This window comes from Lissotriton vulgaris, chromosome 10 (assembly GCF_964263255.1).
Source record: "Lissotriton vulgaris chromosome 10, aLisVul1.2, whole genome shotgun sequence".
In the NCBI taxonomy this organism is placed as follows: Eukaryota; Metazoa; Chordata; class Amphibia; order Caudata; family Salamandridae; genus Lissotriton; species Lissotriton vulgaris.
This window is the reverse complement of record NC_141698.1, coordinates 952827112-952850843: the sequence shown is the minus strand read 5'-3', so window position 1 is coordinate 952850843 and position 23732 is coordinate 952827112. Positions and strand designations below refer to the sequence as shown.

At 43.2% G+C, this 23732-nt stretch overlaps 1 protein-coding gene across 1 annotated transcript in view; it reads right to left on the bottom strand.

Moving 5' to 3' along the window:
* MALRD1 (MAM and LDL receptor class A domain containing 1) overlaps window positions 1-23732 on the bottom strand; it is a 2333045-nt gene that overhangs the window by 1126336 nt on the left and 1182977 nt on the right. The gene's annotated exons all lie outside the window — the stretch shown is intronic.

Genomic DNA, 23732 nt, shown 5'->3' with positions numbered 1-23732 from the left:
TGGTCCTGTCCAGGGCCTTATTCTGAGTTCCGGCTTCTTGGAGGGGCGTTCTTAGTGTTCGGTGGCAGACCGTGTTGAAGGCGGCTGACAGGTCCAGGAGGATGAGGGCTGAAGTTTTGCTGTTGTCTAGCTGGCGCCTGATGTCATCTGTGGCGGTAATGAGGGCAGTCTCGGTGCTGTGGTTGCATCTGAATCTGGACTGGGATAGATCTAGAATGTTGTTGTCCTTGAGGTGGCGGGTCAGCTGCATGTTGGTGATTTTCTCGATGACCTTCGCCGGGAAGGGGAGCAGGGAGATGGGGCAGAAGTTCTTGAGGTCTTTGGGGTCCGCCTTGGGCTTCTTGAGGAGGGCTTTGATTTCGGCGTGCTACCAAATTTCTGGGAATGTCGCTGTGTCGAAGGAGATGTTGATGATCTTCCGTAGTTGGAGTGCAATGGTTGCATCAGCTTTGTTGAAAACGTGGTGTGGGCAGGGGTCCGACAGAGATCCTGAGTGGATAGAGTTCATGACCTTGCATGTCTCTTTGTCGTTGACATGGGACTAGGAGGTCAGCTGGTTGGTGAGGGAGGCATTCGAGGTGCGGTCTGTTGTGGTCGGGGCGGATGGGGAGTTGAACCTTTCGTGGATGTCGGCGATCTTGCAATGGAAGTAGGTGGCCAGTGAGTCGCATAGATCTTGCGAGGGCGGGATGTCGTTGGTGATGGCACTGGGGTTGGAGAGTTTCTTCACTATGTTGAAAAGTTCTTTGCTGTTGTGTGCATTGTCATCCAGTCCGGTTTTGAAGGACGATCTCTTGGCTGTTCTGATGAGGTGGTGATGTCTGCGGATGGCGTCCTTGTGGGCTGCGTGGCTGTCTGCTGTGCAGTCGTGGAGAAATTTCTTCTCCAGCTTCCGGCATGTTCGTTTGGAGATCTGGAGTTCTTAGGTGAACCAGGCGGCTTTCTTGATGCAGTGGTTGATGGAGGTGTTGGCGCAGTAGTTGATTCACTGTCTGAAGTTTTGGGCGTCTGTGTCGGTGGGTGGGTTCTGGGTGAGGGTGGAGGTCATCTGGTCTTTGGTGACTTAGCTCCAGCAGCAGTGAGGCAGCTGTTGGGTGCGGTGCTGCGTGGTTGGTTTCTTGAAGATGAAGTGGATACATCGGTGGTCAGTCCAGTGGAGTTCGGTGGTGTGGTTGAAGGTGATGTGGGTGCTGGTGGAGAAGACGGGGTCGAGCGTATGGCCGCGGCGTGGGTGGGTTCGGTGACGAGTTGTCGGAGGCCGAGGTTGGCAGGTTGTTGATCAGGGCGGTGGAGTTGGCGTTGTTGTTGTTCTCGAGGTGGAAGTTCAGGTCCCCGAGGAGGATGTAGTCCGTGGAGGCGAGTGCGTGGGTGCTGGTGAGGTCGGCGATGGAGTCGCTGAAGAGGGTCCAGGGTCCAGGAGGTCTGTAGATGAGTGTTCTCTGAGGGTGGTGTTGGGGTCCGTGTGGATCCGTAAGTGAAGGTGTTCAGCGGAGTCGTCTGCAGAGGTTTGGACCTGGAGGTTGAATTTGTGGACGATGGCTATTTCTCCTCCCATCCCGTTGGTGCGGTCTCGGCGGGAGATCTTGTAGCCGGCCGGGATGGCTATGGCGAAGTTGGGTGCCGAGGAGTTGTTCCACCAGGTCTCCGTCCGGAAGGCAACGTCTGGGGCGGTGGTGTCTAGCAGGTCCCAGAGCTCGACGGCGTGTTTGCGGGCGGAGCGAGTGTTGAGAAGTATGCAGTGGAGGTGGTTGGGTCTGGTCCTTGGTGTTTTGGTGGTTCTTTCGCATGTGAAGTTGCAGGTGTGGGAGGAGAAGGGTCCGTGGGTGCATTTCGGGGTGGCATGGAAGCAGCGGTGGTCTCGGCCGGTGTTGAGAGCGTGGAGAGTGTTGGCGTCGTATCGGAGTCTGGCGTTCTGGTGTGTGCGGGGTCCAGGGGTTCTGGCTCTGGGCTTGGTCCAGGCGCCTTTGGGGCGCCAGCGGCACGTCCGCTGCGCGTCCTGGCAGCGACCGGCATTAAAGGTGGGGAGGGAGGGAGGAGCAGCTGGGAGGCGGGAGTGGGGCGGCGAGTGGGTGTGGTAGCGGGGTCAGTGGCGGGAAGCGAGCAGGCACAGAAAACAGAAGGGGGGTGGGGGAACAGTACAGGGTTACAGTGGGAGGAAAAAACACAGTAATGGAGGTACAAAAAACAAATGCACAAGGATGACAAAAAATTAAGGCAGACAAGAATCGGCACAACGGTCTACGGGCACATGGGTCTTGAACCCACGCAGTAGCGGCAGCAGCGGGGCGAGCGCACACAGGTTTTGCTACTCGGCAGTGGGGGGTGTGACCTGGCCTGCAAGCAAGGTCAGGAGCCACCTCCTCTGTCAGGCAGCGATTAGCTTTTGAGGCGGGGAGGGAGGGAGGAGCAGCTGGGAGGAGGGAGCGGGGTGGCGAGGGTCGTGGCCGCGGGGTCAGTGGCGGGAAGCGTGCGGGCACAGAAAACAGAAGGGGGTGGGGGGAACAGTAACGGTTCACAGTGGGAGGAAAAAACACAGTAATGGAGGTACAAAAAACAAATGAACAAGGATGACAAAAAATTAAGGGAGACCAGAATCGGCACAATGGTCAATGGGCACACGGGTCTGGAACCCACGCAGGAGCAGCAGCAGCGGGGCAAGCGCACACAGGTGGTGCTGCTCGGCAGTGGGGGGTGTGACCTGGCTTGAAAGCAGGGTCAGGGACCAACTTTCTATAACAGAGCGTCATTCTCTGTTATAGAAAGAGAGATACTAGCTGCAGCTTGGGGGATGGAGGATTTCAGAATGTATATGTGGAGATGTCAAATCATTCTGCATACAGCCTATAAACCATCATGAAAATATTGCCACCAGGAGGAGCCAGAAAAGGAATAAGACTTGGTATGCTGGCTTCAGGTTTACAAGAATAGAATTACATCATTGAATAAATACCAGGGTGGAAGAATCACTTTTTGCCCTTAAATTGGAAGTGTATGGATGAGAAAGGTGTAACTCACAGTGAAAAGGAAGCCACAGTGGCAAGTGTGGGAGATGTAGTCCATTGGAGTCATGGTGCTGTAAGAGAGACAGAATGGACTTGTGCAATGAAGAACTATGAAAAGATAAAAATAGCCATCAAATTTGTCAGAAAGTTTGCAAGAGGACATGAAAGATTTTTTTACTTGCTTGTGGAGTGAATCATTCACGTATTGTTTTGTGAAAACCCCAAGCCAACAGAATTGTTGTGAGCAAACCAAATGATTAAAGGGGCTGTACAGTTGGCTGAAGCCAACAGGTTGGATGTGGAAGATTTGATATCTGATTTGGTCTGGGCCCATCAAACTACAGAAAATTCCATCAAAGGAAATGTCCATTGTTGTATGATGAGGGGATTGAAACCCATTACCAAACTTAATCCCTCTTGGACAAGAGATTTGATTGAGGGAAGGAGTTGATCTACTAATAATTAACAAATAGAAACCAAGCGCAGATCTAGATAAGATCTGGGTGTGTAAGAAGGGGTTGAGTAAATAAATTTTGTGGACCTTCTGAAGTGAAGGAAGCACATCGGGCATGTAGTTTTAGCCAATAGTGAATGTTGGAACTTGAGGGGAGTTGCTAAATATGGTATACCAGGAGGTGTGGAAAGTGAAAATGTAGATGAAGGCTGCAAGGAGGTATTTCAATTAATGCAAATCATGCAACACAAATAGCCACCAAAGAATTCAAGGTGTATTAGAATATGTTGCCGGTGGCCATATTAGAAGGTTATGCAGGCAAAAGAGAGAGTGTGGTATTTTTGTTGATTAACATATACCTCAATGCACATAGCCCGAAGAAACTTGAAATCACAACAAAAGTGGTAGCTCATCTAGAAGAGTTAATGTGTGGACATCTCACTTTATACATATTAATAACAGATGATTCTAATTTACACAATCTTGGCACTGAAAATAAAGGGGGGACATAACAACTTCCTACATTCTTACCTCCTCGGAGTCGTTATCAAAAACAGACCAGTCTAATGCACCCTTCACTTATTACTTCAATAACAGAAACATGATGGATCACATTTTCATGAGTACAAATCTCAAAAAGATTCTGTCTGGCTTTATATTGAGCCGGCACAAAGTAAATGACCATGAATTGCTCAGAGCCAATTTCAATCTGTATGAAAGCCCTCGAGAAGAAACAGAGACCATTAATTGTACAAAGGGAATCAAATAGGACATTTTGGGAAGAAAAAAAAGAAAAAAAGCAAACAGCAGCAATTCTGGGAATACATAAACAATTTGGAGAAAAAGAAATCTGACAGGTGCAACACTGTCGCTGCAGAAGTATGGCTAGCACACGATGACACGATATATAGTGAGAAACCAGGAAAGCCATAATTTCTTACAACTCATGCTTCATCCTTAGCTAGGGTTATTGAGAAAGACATACATCATACAACCAAGGATACCACATTTCTAAAAAAGTAGTCAGTTCTAAAAATTGTAAAAAATATAAGAAGACAAGGGGCTCAGGACAAAAAAGGACTTCCAGGCGGAAGGTTCAGGGAGGACCTGGTGTTCTGGGCTGGAGTCCTCTTTCCTTAGTTCACAGCATGAAGATTACACACAGGCATCCCAGATTCATGATGAGTGTTGCTGTTCATCCAATATTTAAGAAGGGAGATTATACTGAACCAAAAAATTATAGATTAACTGCCCTTTCAGACATTGAGGGAAAGGCACATGCGAACAAATTACTAACAGAATTAACAAGATGGATAGAAGTAGAGGAGATTCTCTCCTTCTACCAAACTGGATGTTGTGGGTGGCTCAACAATTGACACTACTGTTGCTCTATCCTACATTGCACATCAAGCCAATGTTAAGAACAATATGCTGATGTTTGCTTCCTTCGTTGACTGACACAGTAGTGCGCAATAATCTATGGAAATAGCTTAACATTAGGAGATTATGGACAGTATCCTGAATGCCATAATTTCTCTTTATAGTGGGACCTGGGTGCAAGTAAAACTTACACTGACTTAAACATTCTACACTGACCAGGGTCTAAAACAAGGATGCATCCTTGCAACAGGTTGCGGATTTGGGGAAGGCACTACAAAATGCTAATATAGCTACATCGAAGATAGGCCATAAGAAAGTGTACTTAATGCAGTATGCGAATGACTTGCTGCTTCTTGACCACACAAAAATAGGCCTCCAGAAAGGGCTAGATGCTCTACATTCTTATAATAAAAAACAACGACCTGGTGGCTAAGCCACATAAGACCAAAGAGGTGATATTCAGCCACTATGCAAGAAAAACATTGCAGAGATGGAAACAGGGGTCCAAGACCATAGCATCAGCAATAAGCTATAATTATCTAGAGGCATGGTTTAGTGATGGGGCAAAATGACCATACACCAGCACAAGAAGAAAGTAACAGCCCAGGTAACTATATACGCCCAGTGCAAACTCAACAGAATGCTACGCAACCCCAGGACTGTAGGGTCATAATAACTAAACTTTTGTCTGCAGTAGGCTATGCACAACACGCTTTTCCAGGACAAAATGAGCCCCTGCTAGAGAAAATCCAATGCCAGGGCTATAAGTGCATCTTCCCACTACCACCACATACAGGCAATAGTTTGATACAACTGGAGTTTAGCCTCACGCAGCAAAGTTATGAATGTTCATGCATCCATGCGAAGTACTAGTATTGGGTTCTGAAGGCTCCAGTAGGCACTATATAGGAGGCACTAAAGCCAATGTATGCAGCACAGAATCATTTCTGGAGCAGGTATCTAAGCAGAGTGGTGGAGTCCTTAAATCTGGGAACTGGTCAAGAGAAGGAACAAGCTACATGGCCAGAAGAAGTGCAATGAAATACAAGTCAATCAGTTATCATGGGAAGCTGACATTGCCAGACATAAGGAAAAACACTAGCACACAGCCCTTATTGTATCTTATGAGGCTCATAAATTACAGCCATATCTAAGCCAAGCCCTGGAAAAGAGATGCTTGACAGAGATGTTGAGGGCCAGACTGGTGCCTTTATAGATAACATAATGAATTCCAAATTTGAAATTGCTATCACACAATATAGAATGTAGACTCTGTAATTACAGAATGGAGTCTTTGTTTTATCATATATGCTGCTGTCGAACAGCAGCAAGTGGTGTGGTGGGGCGGGAGCGGTGTGGGAGGGGCTAAGAAGACAGATGACAGAATAGGTATAATTAAATAAATAAATAACACCTATTCCGTTGTCTGCCGACGTCACCCCGCCGCACCCCACCACCACACTGCGCTTACCTGTGACTGCCGACGCTGCTGCCCCATCCTGGTACAGCTACGATTAAAATTATTAAGACCAACTTTCCTGGCCAAGGGGGTATAGACATGGGAGAAGCAGTCTCAGCTTACTTTTCTAGCACTGCCCCATCGGATCTGGCTAAACTGGGCAAATTTACGTCAACTGCAATATCCTGCCTGTAAGAAGCCATGCAGCAAGTTCCCTACAAAGGCAAAAACTGAAGAGTCGCCTAATTTAACTTGAATACTTTGCCTCCTAACATTTCAGCCGCACGCGACAGACTTTATTTCTGCCATTTGTACATGTTTATGCCGGTCGTGTGGACTCAATGCTTTTAGAATGTTTCAACTGACAAGAAAGTTTTAGGACATTCATCTGCACATTTCTAGAGAAAAAGTTGATATGAAAGTCTTTTATCATGCCCTCTGTAGAGTGCTCTTAGTGAATAATCAGATTGAACTAGGGAGATTTTGCACTTTAACCTGCGTATTTGCACATGGTACAAGATGTTTTATTCACAACTGCTGCATCCACACTATGCAAAGTGCTTTTAGTGAATAATCAGATTGAACTAGGAAGATTTTGCACTTTAACCTGTGCATTTGCACATGTTACAAGCTGTTTTTATCACATCTGTCACACATGGCGTATTCCATACCTCCACGTGGTACCGGGAGGCTGTGCACTCCAACATGCTCACTCACATAAGGTTTTAGGTTGTCAGTTGCTGCCTTTTGATCCTATTCTTAACCACAAGTGTACACTGAAAAGGGCACCTTTATAACTGTTAATCTACACCGGTATGAGGGAGATCGTGCACTTTAATCTGCATATTTGCACATGGTTTTAATCACCAATCGATCCACTTTGATTTTTATCACAATCTGTCCTTGCACAATGACTTCCCCTCTTGCACAAGGCTGCAAGATACCATTTTTTTTCTTTTTCTTTTAATAGAACTGATGAATACCATGCTTTAATAATTTGTAATCACACCTGAAAGGCTTGTACCATTGTTGTGGTCGCATTGTACACTTCAATTCCCCATAATGAAGGGTTTGATGCAGTGGAGTGGAGAATTTTACAGATATCCACGCAGGATGAGACAGGAGTATTCCGTTTGGAGTTACTCCATTTTTTACTTTTCCACAGCTACTTTTCTTGGGAAGAAAATGTTTTTCTACAACTCACAGGTACCAGCATAGGTTTTCCTGGAGCTCCTTCCTATGCAAACACCTACATGGCTTACTGCGAAGAAACCCATATACTACACAATCCCAGATGGCAAGAAAACCTCATCACGTACATGTGTTACATAGATGACATTTTAGCAATTTGGAAGGGAACACATGATGCATTAGAAGGATGTATCTACAAATTAAATAAATGCACCCACGGATACAGTTCACTTTCACCATTCATTCAAAAAAGATTCACTTTTTGGACATCGAGATTCAAAAAACAACGAAGGGATTAGAGACCTCTGTATACAGAAAACCCACTGATGTAAATAATGCTTTACATTATACAAGCGCCCAACCTATCTCATTAAAGAACACCTGCCAGTGTCACAATTAATCAGATTAAAAAGAATTACATCTCTAAAGAAACAAGGTGAATTGCTCATGGATGAACAACTGAACAGATACAAAGAAAGGGGATATCGCCTGCAGGTTTTTAAATGCAGGCAGAGAAATAGTTGCCCGGAAGAGCCGGGAAGATTTATTACAGAAATCTGTGAAATCAAAAAGCCAACGGAAAGTGTTTGTCATAAAACACTCCGTACAATCTGCAAAAATCAAAAAAATCCTTACCAAATGTTGGGAAATCATAGAGCAAGAGGTTAACTTTGCAACTGTGTTTACAGATAAACCTTTGTTTGCACATAATCGGTCCAAAAATTCGAGGGTATTATAAAAACCTAGACCCAAAACTCCCATACAAAGTCACAGAGGCATGAGGAAATGTTGGAACTGCGGCCAATGTAACAACATAATCCCAGGAAACACCTTCTCTGATCCTCACACAGGGCAAAAGATACAGCTCAGACACACCTCAGACTGTAACACAGAGGGTGTGATTTATGCAATTCAATGTCCGTGCGGACAGGATAGGTGGGCAGAACATCACGTAAAATTAAAACACGCATCATAGAACACAAAAGCATGATTCGCAATAAGAATTGTAATTCAAGTCTTGCTGCACATAGGGTAAATACACCACATACCATTCCTCAGATTAGATTTACAGTGCTAGAGAAAATTGATCTAATTCCAGGAATTGCATATAATTTCTTGCTGGCACGTAGGGAGACATTTTGGATTAAATATTTAGGTATGGTCATTCCACGAGGTTTGAATGGCCACTATGAACTGCAGTGTTTCTTGTAATTGTATACACTGAATGTTTTAATGGTATTTTGTATATTATGTTGCGCATCATGTACAGGATTTGCACACACACTACAATACCTTTATTTTCGTACGACTCACGTTTTTGTATTCTCTTATTCATTTAACCTGTGGTTTTGTGTCCTTACCTTATCTCCATAGACTAGCACTCATGCCATGAACACTTGTGCACTTATATTGAAATTATGCCATAGTAGGCAATGGAAATCGTAGATTCCCTTTTCTCACAAGTTTATGTACTAGTTCTGTGTCCTTCCACATTTATATCTCTATGTACTCGCAGTTTATACATTGTTTGTAATCCTAATTCACCCCTTAAAGGCTGTAAAAAGCATTTGTATACTCAGAGTGATTTTTTTCCACTTTTTTTTTCCTTCATTCTGATTCTTGTTATCGCGTGGATTCTGTGCGCCAAATATTCATAGTTCGTTCCAAGCTATTTTGAATATTGAGTTACATTGAGAGTGTTTAATACCAGGCACATCACGAATAAAGTTTTCTTTGAATAGTTGGGCGTGTTTAAATCAGGTGCATCATCACGCTACATGTACGTTATCACCAAGAGGTCCCGTCAGTTTTCAGCACAAATTGTTAAAGAATACAGGGTAAGCGTTCCGCCGTTTGAATTTCGGCTTTTTCAATACAGAGATATTTATTGCGAGCCTTTGAAAGGGTTTTGTCTATTTGTTTACTTTTTACTCATTTTGTTTACAGACCATGCGACTTGAAACATCATAGGACGGTAATAATCGTTTTCTGTGTCTTTTCCCTTTCATGCACGCCGTCGGGCAGTTGCAGAGGTATAACAGTTGTGTTTCTTTTTAGGCAGAGTTAATATAGTTGTCCTTCATCAAGTCATGGTAGGAGCAGCACTCATAGTTTTTAACACTCTTTCACTTATTGAGTACATGGAATTGGGGACAGTGTTTGTTTAGCTTTGTTTCCTCAGGTTTTGCACCGTTAACGTGAATGTCAGTACACACTAAGGGTGGATCTGTCAGGTTCACGCACCTTTTCACTTGATATAAATACTTGAAACCGTAAGGACCAAGTGGTGCACTGCGCAGGCTCGGATAGCTCCTAGCCTCGCATTCTTAAGAAGTTCATCTTGCCATGTCAAAATTGCAGTTTACCTGCATACACAGGCTGAAATGGCAGGTCCAAGACACATGTATAGAGTGCTCTCTATGTGGGTAACACAATCAATGCTGCAGGCACACTAGTAGCATTTAATTTACAGGCTCGGGGCACATGCAGTACCGCTTTACTAGGGACTTACAAGTACTTTAAATGTGTCAATTGAGTGTAAACCAATGGTCAATGTTTTAGGGAGAGAGCACAAGTACAATAACATTGGTTATCGGTGGTAAAGTGTGCAGAGTCCTAATGACAGCAAAAATAGGAATCTGGAAGGCAACAATTTGGGAGGAATACACACCATGGGTGTCAGGTCTAACACCCTTAGTCCTAAAATCCATAATAGTGAAACCCATCTCCTCTTGTGCAGATCCTGTGTACCCATTCTGAGGTGCAGCCAGGGTAATCAGCAGCCCTTCCCCTATGCTCACTCTAAACCAGCTTTAGGTGCAGCTCTTCCCCCACTGGGGTTGGAGCCTGCCTGATTTATAGGGCAAGGGAAGCTGTCTGTTCAGGTGTAATCTGACTTCTGCCTGTGACAGGAGAGGCCCCTTTGAAGTAAATTAAGTTTGACCTGGGCACAACAGAAATGATCATCCAAACAGAAGAACAAAAACACCTTTCAACATCTAGACCTTTTTCGATGTTCTGGGAGCAGTTTTCACACTTCATGGAGAACATTTACTGACTGAGTGAATTGGAAGGCTCATGCAAATTAGCCTTCCTCCGTTTCAGGCAGGAAAAAGGTAACGTTTAAAAAGTTACTTTTCCTTAACCCCTTCCAGGCTCATGACGAGCTGGGCTCGTCATGAAGTAGCCTCCTACCAGGCTGATGACGAGCCCAGCTCGTCATACACAATGGACTTTTGAAAATTACAGCACAGGAGCAAAATATCGCTAGCAGCGATGGTGTTAATATGTTTGAAAAATCCAACTTCACCATAGAGTTAGAATTTGATAAATAAGAGAAAATTGCATATTTCTGAACTGGAAATGGCAAAACCAATATTTAAAATGTCTTTCCAGTGTTTCTATATGGGCTTGCCAGCATTCCTATAGTAAAACTAGCTTTTGGGTGCTATTCAATATAAGTACATGTTAACACGTATTTATTACATATCCTACTGTTAAATACATGCACCCTGCCTTGGTGGCTACATTACCTGCTTACAGGTGACTAAATATTATTGGAAAGGAAAGCTTAGAGCTGCCAAAAGGGTTTATTTTGACCGGTTGAATTGTAGTGTGCATTGCCACTGTAGTGGATGGCTTAATAGGTGCAGCAGCATTTAAATACCAGGCCCTAGGTACTTGTACTACCATATACTGTGGACTCATAGGCAAGTAAAATGTGTCATTTAGGAGTATGGATATTCAGCCATGTTTAAAGTGGGAGCACAGACACTTTATTACCAGCTAGCAGGGGTAAAGTTCTGAGAGGTCAAAAGCTAACAGCATAATTGAATAGGGTAAAGCAAAGGAGAAAAATCCATGGTGTCCAGGCAGAAAGGGGCATATTTCCCACAATATGGTTGCAAACATTTATAGTCAAAGTGCAATCTGTCATACAAAAATAAATAAACCACTCAGAAGTTAGTATTTGCTGCATGAATACATTAAAATCAATTTAATGTAAATCATTCTGTAATAAACTAGGGTCTGCAAAAAAAACTATGTCATATATCTCTCCTTTGTAGTGATAACATTAACTTTAGAAAAACAGATTACAAGAAACAGAAGAAAAGTGTCTGAATATAGCTCTGATAATGCACTGTAACCTGTCTTTTGCTTGCTCTCCTGCAACAGGTGTTATCGCATCAAAACTCAACTATAGTAAATATTTACTGTAATGCAGCTATGTAATGTTCTTATTATAGGTGACTTGAGATGTCACACATCAAGGTTATTAAGGAAATTAGAGACTGCTTTTATGCTGTGATTTCAGGCTTTGTATTCTAAATAAATATCTGATAAGCATTTGCAGTAAGTTTGTCACATCACATTACAGAGCAGAGCACCAAGATTCCTATTTATTGCCCTCATCCAAATTCCAAAGAACCTAACTAAAATAGTGTTCAGTAAAGGAGAATTTTGTGGCTTCATGGCACCATCTTGCTCAATATGACCCCTTATCCTTCAATGATGATACTGGATTATCTTTCATGTTTGACATTTAGCGCGGAAATCCTATAAATATTTCCACAAATTATGTCACCTTAAAACTTGCTTAGAGAACCTGGAAATTCAGTGCTTTTTCTAGGTCGATGAATCTTTACCACCATTTTAAACTAGAGCTTTACACAATAAAAATAATAATTGCATTTGACGTTCAGTCCATAAAGAGAGAGTTGGTGAAGTTTGAAACATTTATTTTCTCTGTTTTGTAAATTAGTCGGTATTTTTGTTCTTTTTATTCAAATTAGTCACAAATCGATTACAGAAATTATAAGAAATAAGATAGGTTAGAACAAGGATAGAAAAATCTAACCTCCATTCCCCATTCTAAACTAAAGGACCTATCTTAACAAGAACTCATAAAGAGTTCCTTCTGGAAAAGATCAAGTAGATTTTGGAGCAAAGTCAGATGACTAAAGGAAAGATCAAACTACCCATAAAGCTTCAGTTGAGTTCTCCGAACAATTGCAGTAGTAACCATCTATGCAGGTAGGAAGTAGAGAATCACAGCTGTAGCTATGTTTAGCATAAAAAGAAAGTCTCCTCACAATACATAAGGAAAACAAAGAAGTCACCATAAGCAGCAGCTTATGCCAAAATGAGCTAGCACAGCAAAGTGCTACGGGGCCTGTAAGGGTAGAGATGAATTAAACGCCTCAAGATGAGTAGAGTAAGAAGGTGTCTCTCAAGCTAGGATCACATGCTATAAAGACATCAGCAAAACATGTTGCAAGAGCAGATGATTGTGACATCAGCATCCAATGGTGAGAGATCTTTGATGGTCCACAATCTTTGTCCTCGATTCCCACGCTAAACATACATGTCAGCATGAACGTATTACAAAATGTTACATCTATGAAGGTTCTCATGACAACCTTTTGCAAGCCTACTCCGTTATCTTTCTGGAGTACTAATGTATAACAAAGAGCTGCACTATGACATGAAAGATTCAAATTCTGGTATGTCCTGGTTAGGTCACAAAATGTAAGCAGCAGCAAGTATTTTCTTTTAACTTTTTCATTATGTAGGTGGCACAGAAAACAACCTAAATACAGTTAAGTCATATGGTGTGAGAAAAAGATTAAATATTTTTTTCAGGAAACAGCACGCTTCACGAAAGTCAAGCCGAAGGGGCAGATTTATGAGGCCCTTGCGCCACGTTTATGCCACTGTTGCGTCACGCAAGGCGGCGTAAACGTGGCGCATCCCTACGAGGTATTTACAACGTGACGCATCTATGGAGATGCGTCACGGTGTAAGGCCCTGCGCCACATGAAACCTGCATCAGGTTTCATGTAGGCGTTCCGGTGCAGGGGGGGACGTTCCGTCGCAGGAACGCCCCTCGAATGTGACTCAGTGAAACCTACAAGATTTCACTGAGTCACTTTCTACTTCAATTCCTTACACCTGCTTGAAGCAGGCGTAAGGGTGATGCACCATGCAATGTAGGGGTGGCCCTTGTGCATTGCAGGAGTCATGTCGCACTTGCAACATGACTCCAGCAATGCGCCGCCCGTACGCCAAAAGATGCGTCACGCATCTTCCCTACCTTGCACCATGGTGCACCATGGGTGGCGGAGCTGTGGCGCACTGTGGCGCACATTAACTGGCGCATCCCTGGGGATGCGCCAGTTAACGTAAATCTGCCCCCTAGTGTTCAATTATATGTTAAAACAATCTTTTATGAAATAGCATTTATTCTCTGAAAGGGATAGAGTAAATAAAGAATAGCTGCAGCGTAGTAAGTGGAAAAGGATAGAAAAAAAGCTTTCTGCAGAAAAAAACATTTTCTGCACGCTTGCCTGGGTAATTAAAGGCACATTTTCTAACATTTAACTTGTTATGCATGTTCATGTTAATATTTAGTGTGTTTCTAATATTATTGTGTGGTGAAATTTTAGTCAACATTTTCAGCTTCTTCAGCACATATGCCACTGCCTCACACAATGATATGCAACTATCTGAGACAAGACTATGTCATATCAAGGAGTTCTATTTATTTATTGAAATATCCTTTAGACACCATTAAAGTCCGTTGTAAACATGCTTTCAGACAAGCATCTGTTTCTGAAGAGAAGTTAAATTTAAAATATTCGTATACCAGCTTCTTTTCATTTAAACGTCTTTGATGCCTTTCGGCAGCAAGTATTACAGTGTATGCATTTCTATACTAAATCAACTTTGGAATTTGAAAAGGGGATATTCACTAAATATTGACAATGAAATAAGTGACTCAGAACTAAGTTAATGCAAGCTTATGTTCATTAGGAGGGGGATAAATGCTCGGTTCGTTTGATCAAGAACAGATAATGCGCTCCAGAATCAAGACACAGCAATTTACATCTCTGCAATGTCAAGAAAAAATCATTTGAGCGAGGCAAGTTAAGCGAAGCAAGTGAAATGGAACACATTTTAGTCGGCAGCATACTTATTAAAATAAGCTTTGCTAGAGGGACTCCGGAATCAGATTAAATAGCATGCAAACAAAACACTTGCGTGACAGGATGCATTAACATTATGACCAAGTTAGTTCAAAATAGAATAAAAATGTTTATTTTTAAGGTTAGATAACAAGCGTTGTAGAAAAATGTCCTACAATTCCACAAAATTACTCATAATCCAAAACTCATTTGCATTAGGCATTCCGAGATCATCACCTCTTTTCATGAGTTTAAATTATTATTGAAAGGTCACCTAAAGCAACTAGAAAATGTGATTGACCAAAAGAGTATGCGAGCAACTTGTGCTTTACCTACAAATGGTGTTGTTCTTGCAAAATCACAAGAACTATTATGCACTGGTATCTGCAAGACAGTAGTTAGAGGTGAAAATGACTTGTTCACACAGCAAAACAGTTCCCCTCAAATCTGTCAAAGCGAGCATAAATCAACGAAAATGTCACTGTTATGTAAACATTTTCCATAACATAAAATTCCGGAATTGCACAAAATTACTCTCGCACAAGAAAACGTTTACCCAGGCCGAATAAACACCGAGGGGCAGATTTACGAGCCGCATGCGCCACTTTTGCGTCACTTTTAACATGGGAAAAGTGACGCAAAAGTGGTGCAACGGCTTGTAAATATGCCTCTGACATTTTGTACGTTTGTAAATATGTTTCACAACGATGGGCTTAATTAGATGTAGAAATGCAAGTTTTATTACCAAAATCGAGTAATTACAAGTTTTACTACTGGAATGGGGAACACCCACACTCACCTTGAAATATTAGGTCTAACTCTGTGCTTTGCCTCAGTTCGAAATGAGAAATCTGCATGTATGTTCTGCTTGGTCGAAGAAGGCATATGCAAACAGGAGGAGGGGCCATGAGTTAGGGGGAAGGAGTCAGGGTAGGCCAATGCAGGGCTGGAGTAGGGCAAGAGAGTATTGTCTGCACTCCTCAAGATGTTGGGCAGGGTCAGGATTGTGCTTCCACACACTGCTATACCCTTGAACCAGCAACAGTGTTATCCTTTTCTCATCCTCAACTATCCAAACTGTTGAGAGACCTGCAACTTTATTCTTGTACCATACTGCTCTTTGGATAGCTGTTTACTGTTTATTTGAGTTATTGATCATGAAGTCACAACATAGCAGTACTTGGTATGTCTTTCAGTGATCATTTTTCCAAACTGAACTGGCTTCGGCTGAGGTTTTTCTTCCCCTCAGTTCATTGTTAATGGTATGCAAAGTCATGGTCGGCTGTACTATGGTTTGACTGGTGCGGCCAAACTGGATGTTGTGTTTAACAATAATGTACAACTTAAAAGCACCTGCTGCAGAGTTCCTTGTGCATCCTTCTTTCAGGCAACAATAAAAATGTTATAACTCTTGTGATTAATGTCCCTGCTAGAAAGAGAGATCTGGGGGTGAGAACCGGGCCTGTTTACTGTTGCTGGCATTCTTTTGGGGTCACTCTGAGCGCAGCACCCATGTTTAAGTGGCCACACTCTTAACTTTGATGATTAACCGCCATCTTAGTGTTGCGTTGGACTGTCCGGTTAGCAGGCTAGTCTTTCTCCTCTCTTCTCTACTTTTGGATGGCCACAGTGCTGATGCACAGCAGGAGCACTGAATAAGCGCAGAAAGCGCCGAAGGTAAGCCCGTCTGTGCCCGTCCGTGCCCAGGGCCAGCCCCTTTTTCTTCTGGTTTGAGGACTTTCTTAGTCAGACAACTGCGAGCTCTCCAGCCCACCTGCAATGAAGCCTTCGAGCCTCCATTGACCCATCCAAGTGTGTACTAACTTGCACCCTTTGCAATTTCTCAAAACATCCACAAGGAACTCAGTCGCATCTCACCACAGGGTCTGCTCCTTCTGTAGACATGCTTGGAAGCAGCAAGGTCCACCTTCAAAGCAAGTTCTGCTTTGTCAGTCTCAATGTACGCTCTCTTCCCAGCCATCAGCAATATTTCCATGACTTTTTGGTGGATCATGCCATGTTCCTTACTGAGACCTGGCTTCACGAGGCTTCCTTGCCAGATAATATATCAGCACATCCCCATGGCTACTCCACTTAGAGGAGGGATAGACCCAGTTAATCAAGAGGGGGGGGGGGTCATTATTATGTTTAAAAATGCATACAACAGTAAAATTCAAGAACTGTCTGTTCCAGCCGGCAAAGCAGTATCATTTTTGTTGGAACTGACCTCTTAATGTACCATGTCCGGCATTTTAATATACCATCTTCTGGGGTATGCAAGGAATTGCTGCACGCTGTTGCACGATATACCAGCTCCACTTATTCTTAAATCATCAAATTTTACTCTCTTAGAAGACTTGAAAATTCACTTAGAGATCAACCTCTGCAGCCTTGGCCAAACTTTGTTGGACGACCTAAGAGCCCTGAATATGACAGTAATTAACTCCACGACAACCCATATCACAGATCATCTGCTAGACCCGATCTTTCTGAATTTAAAAAATCTGGTTACTGCTCCTACAGTGCCACTACTCTAGTTGGCTCATCTCGCAGTACATTTTCCTGCTTGGCTCAGATCAGCTCCACTAGAAAGGAGGGTAGACCACGGCTCACGACCAGTTCATGATTGAAGCTAGACATTTTTGTCCTCAACCATCAACTGAGGAATACGATGCCCAACCTAGCTCATGTGGCTGAGCTTGATCATCCCAGAGTTGCAGCTGGCTGCAGGCCTCTCTAGACACTATTTTGACTAGTAAACTTAAACATTCTGCTAGGAGCCACATTCTTTGTCCATGGTTTACTGAAGAGCTTCATAATGAGAAATCTAGTTGTGAGGGTTTACAGAGAAGCTGGCTGGCTCTTGAAAATGAAGACGCCAAGCCTAAATATAAAAGCTCAATGAAAAATGACCATGGGCTTTGCAGAACAGCTTGATCCACCTTTTATTACACGCAAATCACCACAGCTCAAAACTGCTCCAAAAGACTTTTCAGGTAGTGCAAGAACTATCGAACACTACAAGGCTGCTCCCTCTCCCAGACTGTTCCTGTGTCAGTGCAAAGAAGTGGAGCAGTTTTTTGTTTAAGAGGTGGAGGATATTTGACTTTCATTAAAAGTGGGTGGGCATTTTTTGGCCCAGCCTGGCTCTTACCCAGTGCCCTCACAGTCCTCCATCACTCCTGCTATAATGCCTACCTACATGCATAACTCCTCAACTGCTCAGAATGTTAATGGCTGGCACCTGCTGGACCTACTGCTATTTACATCACTGGTACAATCCATAAGACCAGGCTCCCCTGCTGAACACCTTCCCCCAGCAAAGCTTATTACCCTGGACCCTGATATTCTGAGGCTTCTGATGGGTCTTCTTAATTCCTCCTTACAAGCAGGGCATATTCCTCAGCCTGGGAACCATGCCAGGGTCTTACCCCTCCTGAAGAAACCCAATCTCGATCCCTTATATTGGTCCAATAATAGATCTATCTCCATGCTTCCCATTATGATTACAATCATGGAAAATCATCAACAGACAAATCTCCACGTTTGTGGAGACCCATTACCTGCTTCACCCCTCCCAGTCAGACTTCACAGTACGGAATTCACCCTTTTAGGGGTGACAGAACATCTTAGCGGCTCCTGGAAGACGGCGAGATGGTAGCACTTTCTACACCTCAGCGCTGCCTTCAACTCAGTGTCACGTCACAATATTGGAAAGACTGTTCAGCCTAGGTATACAAGGTACAGCCTCATCCTGGATGGCATATTTTCTCAGTGATCCAACTTTTCAGGTCCCCCAAAGAAAGCATCTTCCTCACAACATGCCCTTACATCAGGAGTTCCTCGAGTTTCAGCCTTAAGTCTGACACTTTTCACAAATCTTTGTTAGTCCTTTGGCTGAGCTGGTTGGAAGCTTCAACCTGACCTAATTTTGCTACGCAGATGATACCCAAATTATCTTCTCTATGTCTACCACCCAGAACGACAACTCAGAGGCCCTGAATTCCTGTTTGACTGGAGTGGCTTCATGGATGAATATGAATTCTCTAAAGCTTAATGGGAAAAAAACGAGGTACTGGTGCGTGGAAAGAACTCTTCCTCAAGGGGCCCACAGCAGTGCCCTCCAAACTTGGGTGCCCTTCCTGCACTGGCTCAGACGGTGAGGAACTTGGGGTTCCTGCTATCTGACAAGCTGTCCATGAAGCTCCAGGTCGCGAAGACATCTGCTACATGTTTTGGCGTACTGAAATGTCAGCCCAAAGACAGTCATCCAGGCCCTTTTTCTATTTAGATTGGACTACGGTAATGTCTTCTAGTTGGGAGCAGATGATGCCTCCATAAGAAGGCTGCAAGTAGTCCAAAACTCAGCAGCCAAGATGTTCCACAGACTTCCAAAAATCCATTGTTTTTCTCCCTTCTGAGGGAGTTGCACTGGCTCAAGGTGGCGAAAATGATCCAATTCAAAGCACTTTGCTTTGTACATAGAACTAGGTAAGGAGCTGGACCCTATTACCTATATGGATTGATGAGACCTTATCTCCCAGCGCCCACCTTACCCTCCATTGATCTCTCCTTATACACGGTTCCAAGAGTCAAAGGACTCATATGGAAGGTTGGTTTTTTCTGTCTATCTGGGCCCGAAACAATGGAACGAACATCCATTAACCTTGAGAAGGTGTACCGCTCCATCTTTGTTTTGGAACCATCTGAAGACCTGGATGTTCTGAGGTGGTGGGTGGGTGTTTGATTGTACCCTAGCACCGGGAAAACCCATGTGGGTTGCTGTTTGCCCTCTACAAATCTTTTTTTTTAATTATTATTCCTATTATAAATAATAATAATAATCTAGAGGCAGTTTTTACTCAGAGCATTGCAGAGGGTTAATATACCTGCTACAAAAAACAGTTCCGTATTCTATTTGGTAGCTGAGTGGATTAGTAAGGACAGACTTTACCAGAGCTTTAAAACAAATTCCTTCCTGCACAAAAACAATCACAAGAGGCGTTTTCCTTGTTCTGTGTGCTGCAGAATGCAACACACATAGAAAAAGGAAAAAACAGGAGAAATAAAGACATTTCTCCTCCTTGTACCTCCTTTAGGCCTCCCCCTCTTGTAAATATTGGGCAGTGTCAAAATGCCATAGATGTTGCTAGGATCCCCCCGCAACACCCATGGCACACCCCATTAACGCTGAAAACTGAGTTAAAGGGGAAAATTCTTATGAGGCAGCATTAAGCCAAAATAAAGTGGCTTAGTGCTGCCTCGTAAATATGGAGCATTCTCCTGCACCACGGAAGGTCACAAAAAGTGACTTTCCGACGGCGCAAGAGGATGAGACCCTCTGCTCCCTGCAAGCTGGAGCAGTTTGACAGCTCCAGCTTGCTGAGAGCGGAGTTAGTGTTTGCTCTTGCTTGGCGGGAGCTGTTTGATCCTGCCTGGCAGAAGTGAAAGCAGATTGCTATGTCCTGGAAGGTGGGCACCCCAGGACAATGCAGGAGCTGGCCCTGTGTGGTGGTGGTCACCAGGGCAATTAATTGCTCCAGAAAGGCGTTTGTATGGTCCCATTCTTTAGAATGCACGGGCCTGCCCCAGGGACCACCACCTCCTGAGGAGGTTTGCATGGCCATCCCAAGTTTTCTAAGTTACTTTGCCTCGGGCAGTGGTGGTACCTAAGGGGGGGCTGCACAGTGCCCCATTACTCTTAACTTCATTACCAGGAAGGTGGTGGTCCCCGGGGCATAAAAATGTCCCTGAAGAGATGTCCACATTCCCCCTCCACTAATTTAAATTAAGCCCCAGGGAGGTGGTGGTCCCTGGGGCCTGGGGGGTCTGTGTGGCCCCCCATTACTCTTGATTTAGTCTCCAGGAGTTGGTGGTCCCCTGCACATATTAACGTACCTGGAGGGGGTTCCATGTGACTCCTGTCCACTAATTTTAAAAAAAACGGGAAGGAGGTGGTCTCTGGGGATCGATAGAGCCATAGGAGGGGGGACCCATGCTCCCCCCTCCTTTTTTACGACATACCCCTGGGGTCTATATTGTGAACAAGTGCGGGAGACCATGCTTGTTTTAAAAAAAAATTATTGCTATGAATTCTCGAATCAGTTGTGATTTTGCCACAAAAATTATAAAACAAAAATGCTTTTTTGTCCTGGCGGGGTCTCATGGAGATCTCAGGACCAGTGATAGTGGGTCAGGGTGTTCCTACCCTACCCACTTTTCTTTATTTTTAAGGTTTTGGGGGAGGCAGAGTCACAAGATGGCTGCCCGCACTCCTTGGTTGAAATGTTGGCAGTCAATCTGATATCAGCAAGGGGCTGTTGGATCCTAGGCGAATCCGCGTCCCTATACATGCAAATTTGGATTTTTTAAATATCTCCAAAACTCCTTAATGGATGTACACCAAATAACAAAAAAAGGGTGCTTTCTGAAACAAGGCCTACCTTTCTGCCAAATTTGGTGTCATTCCTTCCTGCAGTTCGAGCTGTAGTCGTGTCTATAATCCTGATGCAAAACTCACTTTTTGTGACCCCCCCTTTTTCTCGGCCTCCATATGACAGATCAACCCAAAATTCTCCATGCACAACTAGAATCACTGGCACACTCCTTAGGACATTTTTGTGAAGATTCGTCAAACAGCACCAAATATTTAAGTAAGTCCAAGCACGCTTTTCCTATAGAACCTATATTCTAATTATAACTAACTACTGGCAAACAATATATATATATCTATATATCCATAGCCTGACGCGTTTCGTATTGCTACTTTCATTGCATTTGCTGTTTTTGCATCCATTTCGCAAGCTGTGCTCCCACAAAGAATTAAATGCTGAAACCTTTACCTTGCTCGTGGGCTCCTCTTTCTTCCAGGCAAACCAGGGGCGCGGCACTCACCGCAACGCAGCCGGGGGCGGACTGGCACTCTATCCTGCGGCTCCTCGGCCCATCACCCCTCCTCAGCAGCACCGGCTCGGTAAGGCAGTTCCCAGTGTCAGAGCTTCGTCAGAGGAGCACCGCCGCACTCCTCAGGATCTCGTCTTCGCCGTCGAGCGGTATTTAATTATCAAAGTCTCGTCTAGTGCAGGATAATTCAGGATAGGGAGCCACCTCTCGCGGAGCTCCGAGTTTATCCGGCCATCTTGCTCGCCGGCAAGCTCCGTCCTACTCCCCCGTTATAGTTAGTTCAGCTAACTATAACTTGCGTGCCCGCAATCCACTTCTGATGACGTCAAATATTACATCACTCATGACATGGTCAGTGACATCACTCATGACATCACTCATGACATCTCAAATTACATCACTGATGACATCATCCTTGTGAAAGTGTGGCAGACCTCCTCTCACCCTAATATAACCTATGATAAACACATTGAAAAATAGAAACTAAAATTTAGAAAATAATGGAGATACCAATACTAGTTAGAAGAACCTATTCAGTAATGACAAAATCTACCTACACATCCATTCATTCACCAACAGTTCTATATAGTCACTCATACATGTACTCACTCATCAAATGTACTCATACACCTATACATCCTGTTACACACTAATACTCATCCATATAGTTACTCGCAAACATACTCACACATGGAAATAAACTATCAAACATCCATTTACTTGAATATACAGCTTTACACACACCACTACACTTACTTCTTCAGAAAAGTACACAAAGTTACTCTCTTAAACAATCATTTATAGAAACGGATACTTATTCATACAGGATGGAACTCTTCCAATCTCTCACTCTCACATATACTTACTTATATACATCAATACTCACATATACTAGTTTAAAACATATGTAGTTACTCATAAAGACACTATTGAGACAGTCATTCACTCACTAACACACCCACACACACATTTATCCACCCATAAAATCCTGCACACATGCTGTCTTCAACATACAAACAGTGAGTCAGTCATTCATGCATCTATGGGCTAAGTAATATCCCCTACCGAACCATACAGACACTCATACTGATACTCAAAAATCAACTAATAACCCATATACACACTCATGTAGCTACTCACCAACCCATGCAGCCACTTATACACAAAGTGAGACACTGATACAGATATTTAAATATTTAAACATTACTCGCTAATACATGTATTCACTAAGATACACTTAATAAGTCAGTTATACAAGCAATTTTTCAAAAAAAATTCATTTTGATACCTAGGGCCCGATGTAGGTGGCCATTTACCGACCGGTAATGGCCGAATTTGGCCGTTACCAACCGGTAAATGGGTTTTCAGATGTAGGGGGCCTATATTTTACCGATTCTGTAAATTTACTGAATCGGTAAATTTACAGAATCGGTAAAATAGCGAATCGGTATATTTACCGATTGGGTAAATGCACATGTAGGTGGCACTCCTAAGAGTGCCACAGGCCCTTTAGAATCGGTATTTTACCACCCAATCCTATTGGGTGGTGAAATACCGAATCCAGGTGTGCATGCACATGTGTGCATGCACACCTATGCCATGTGACAGACAGACATGCCCTTAGGGCATGTCTGTGTGCCACATGGCACACGTGCCTGAATTCAGGGTGCTAGAGGGTGTCAAAGTGACACCCCCTGCACCCTTGCAAAAATCTGTATTTACCGAATCGGTAAATACCGATTCGGTAATGACCATTGATTCCTATGGGCTGCAATGCCCATAGGAATCAATGGGCTTTACCGATTCGGTATTTACAGAATCGGTAAATACCGAATCTTAACGATTCGGTATTTACCGAATCTGAAATACCTACATTTCCCCCCTTCTAATTTACCACTTCTTAAATACCGAATCGGTATGATTCTGTATTTTAGAAGTGGTAATTTAGAATTACCTACATCGGGCCCTTATTCATCCATTTATTTTTCCATTGACCTTTAGATATACATATATAAAAAATATTTATTTTTCAGACAAATACACATTCACTGGATGATGTCATCAGTGATGTCATCAGTGATGTCATTTGAGATGTCATCAGTGATGTCATGAGTGATGTCACTGACCATGTCATGGGTGATGTAATATCTGACGTCATCATCAGTGGATTGCGGGTGCGCGAGTTATAGTTAGCTGAACTAACTATAACAGTGGAATTTCAATGGTTTTGTATGAGTGAAATGTCCAGCTAACTATAACATGTGTGAAACCTATGTTTTTTTCAGTGAATATATATATATATATATATATATATATATATATATATATATATATATATATATATATATATATATATATATATATATATTATATCGGCA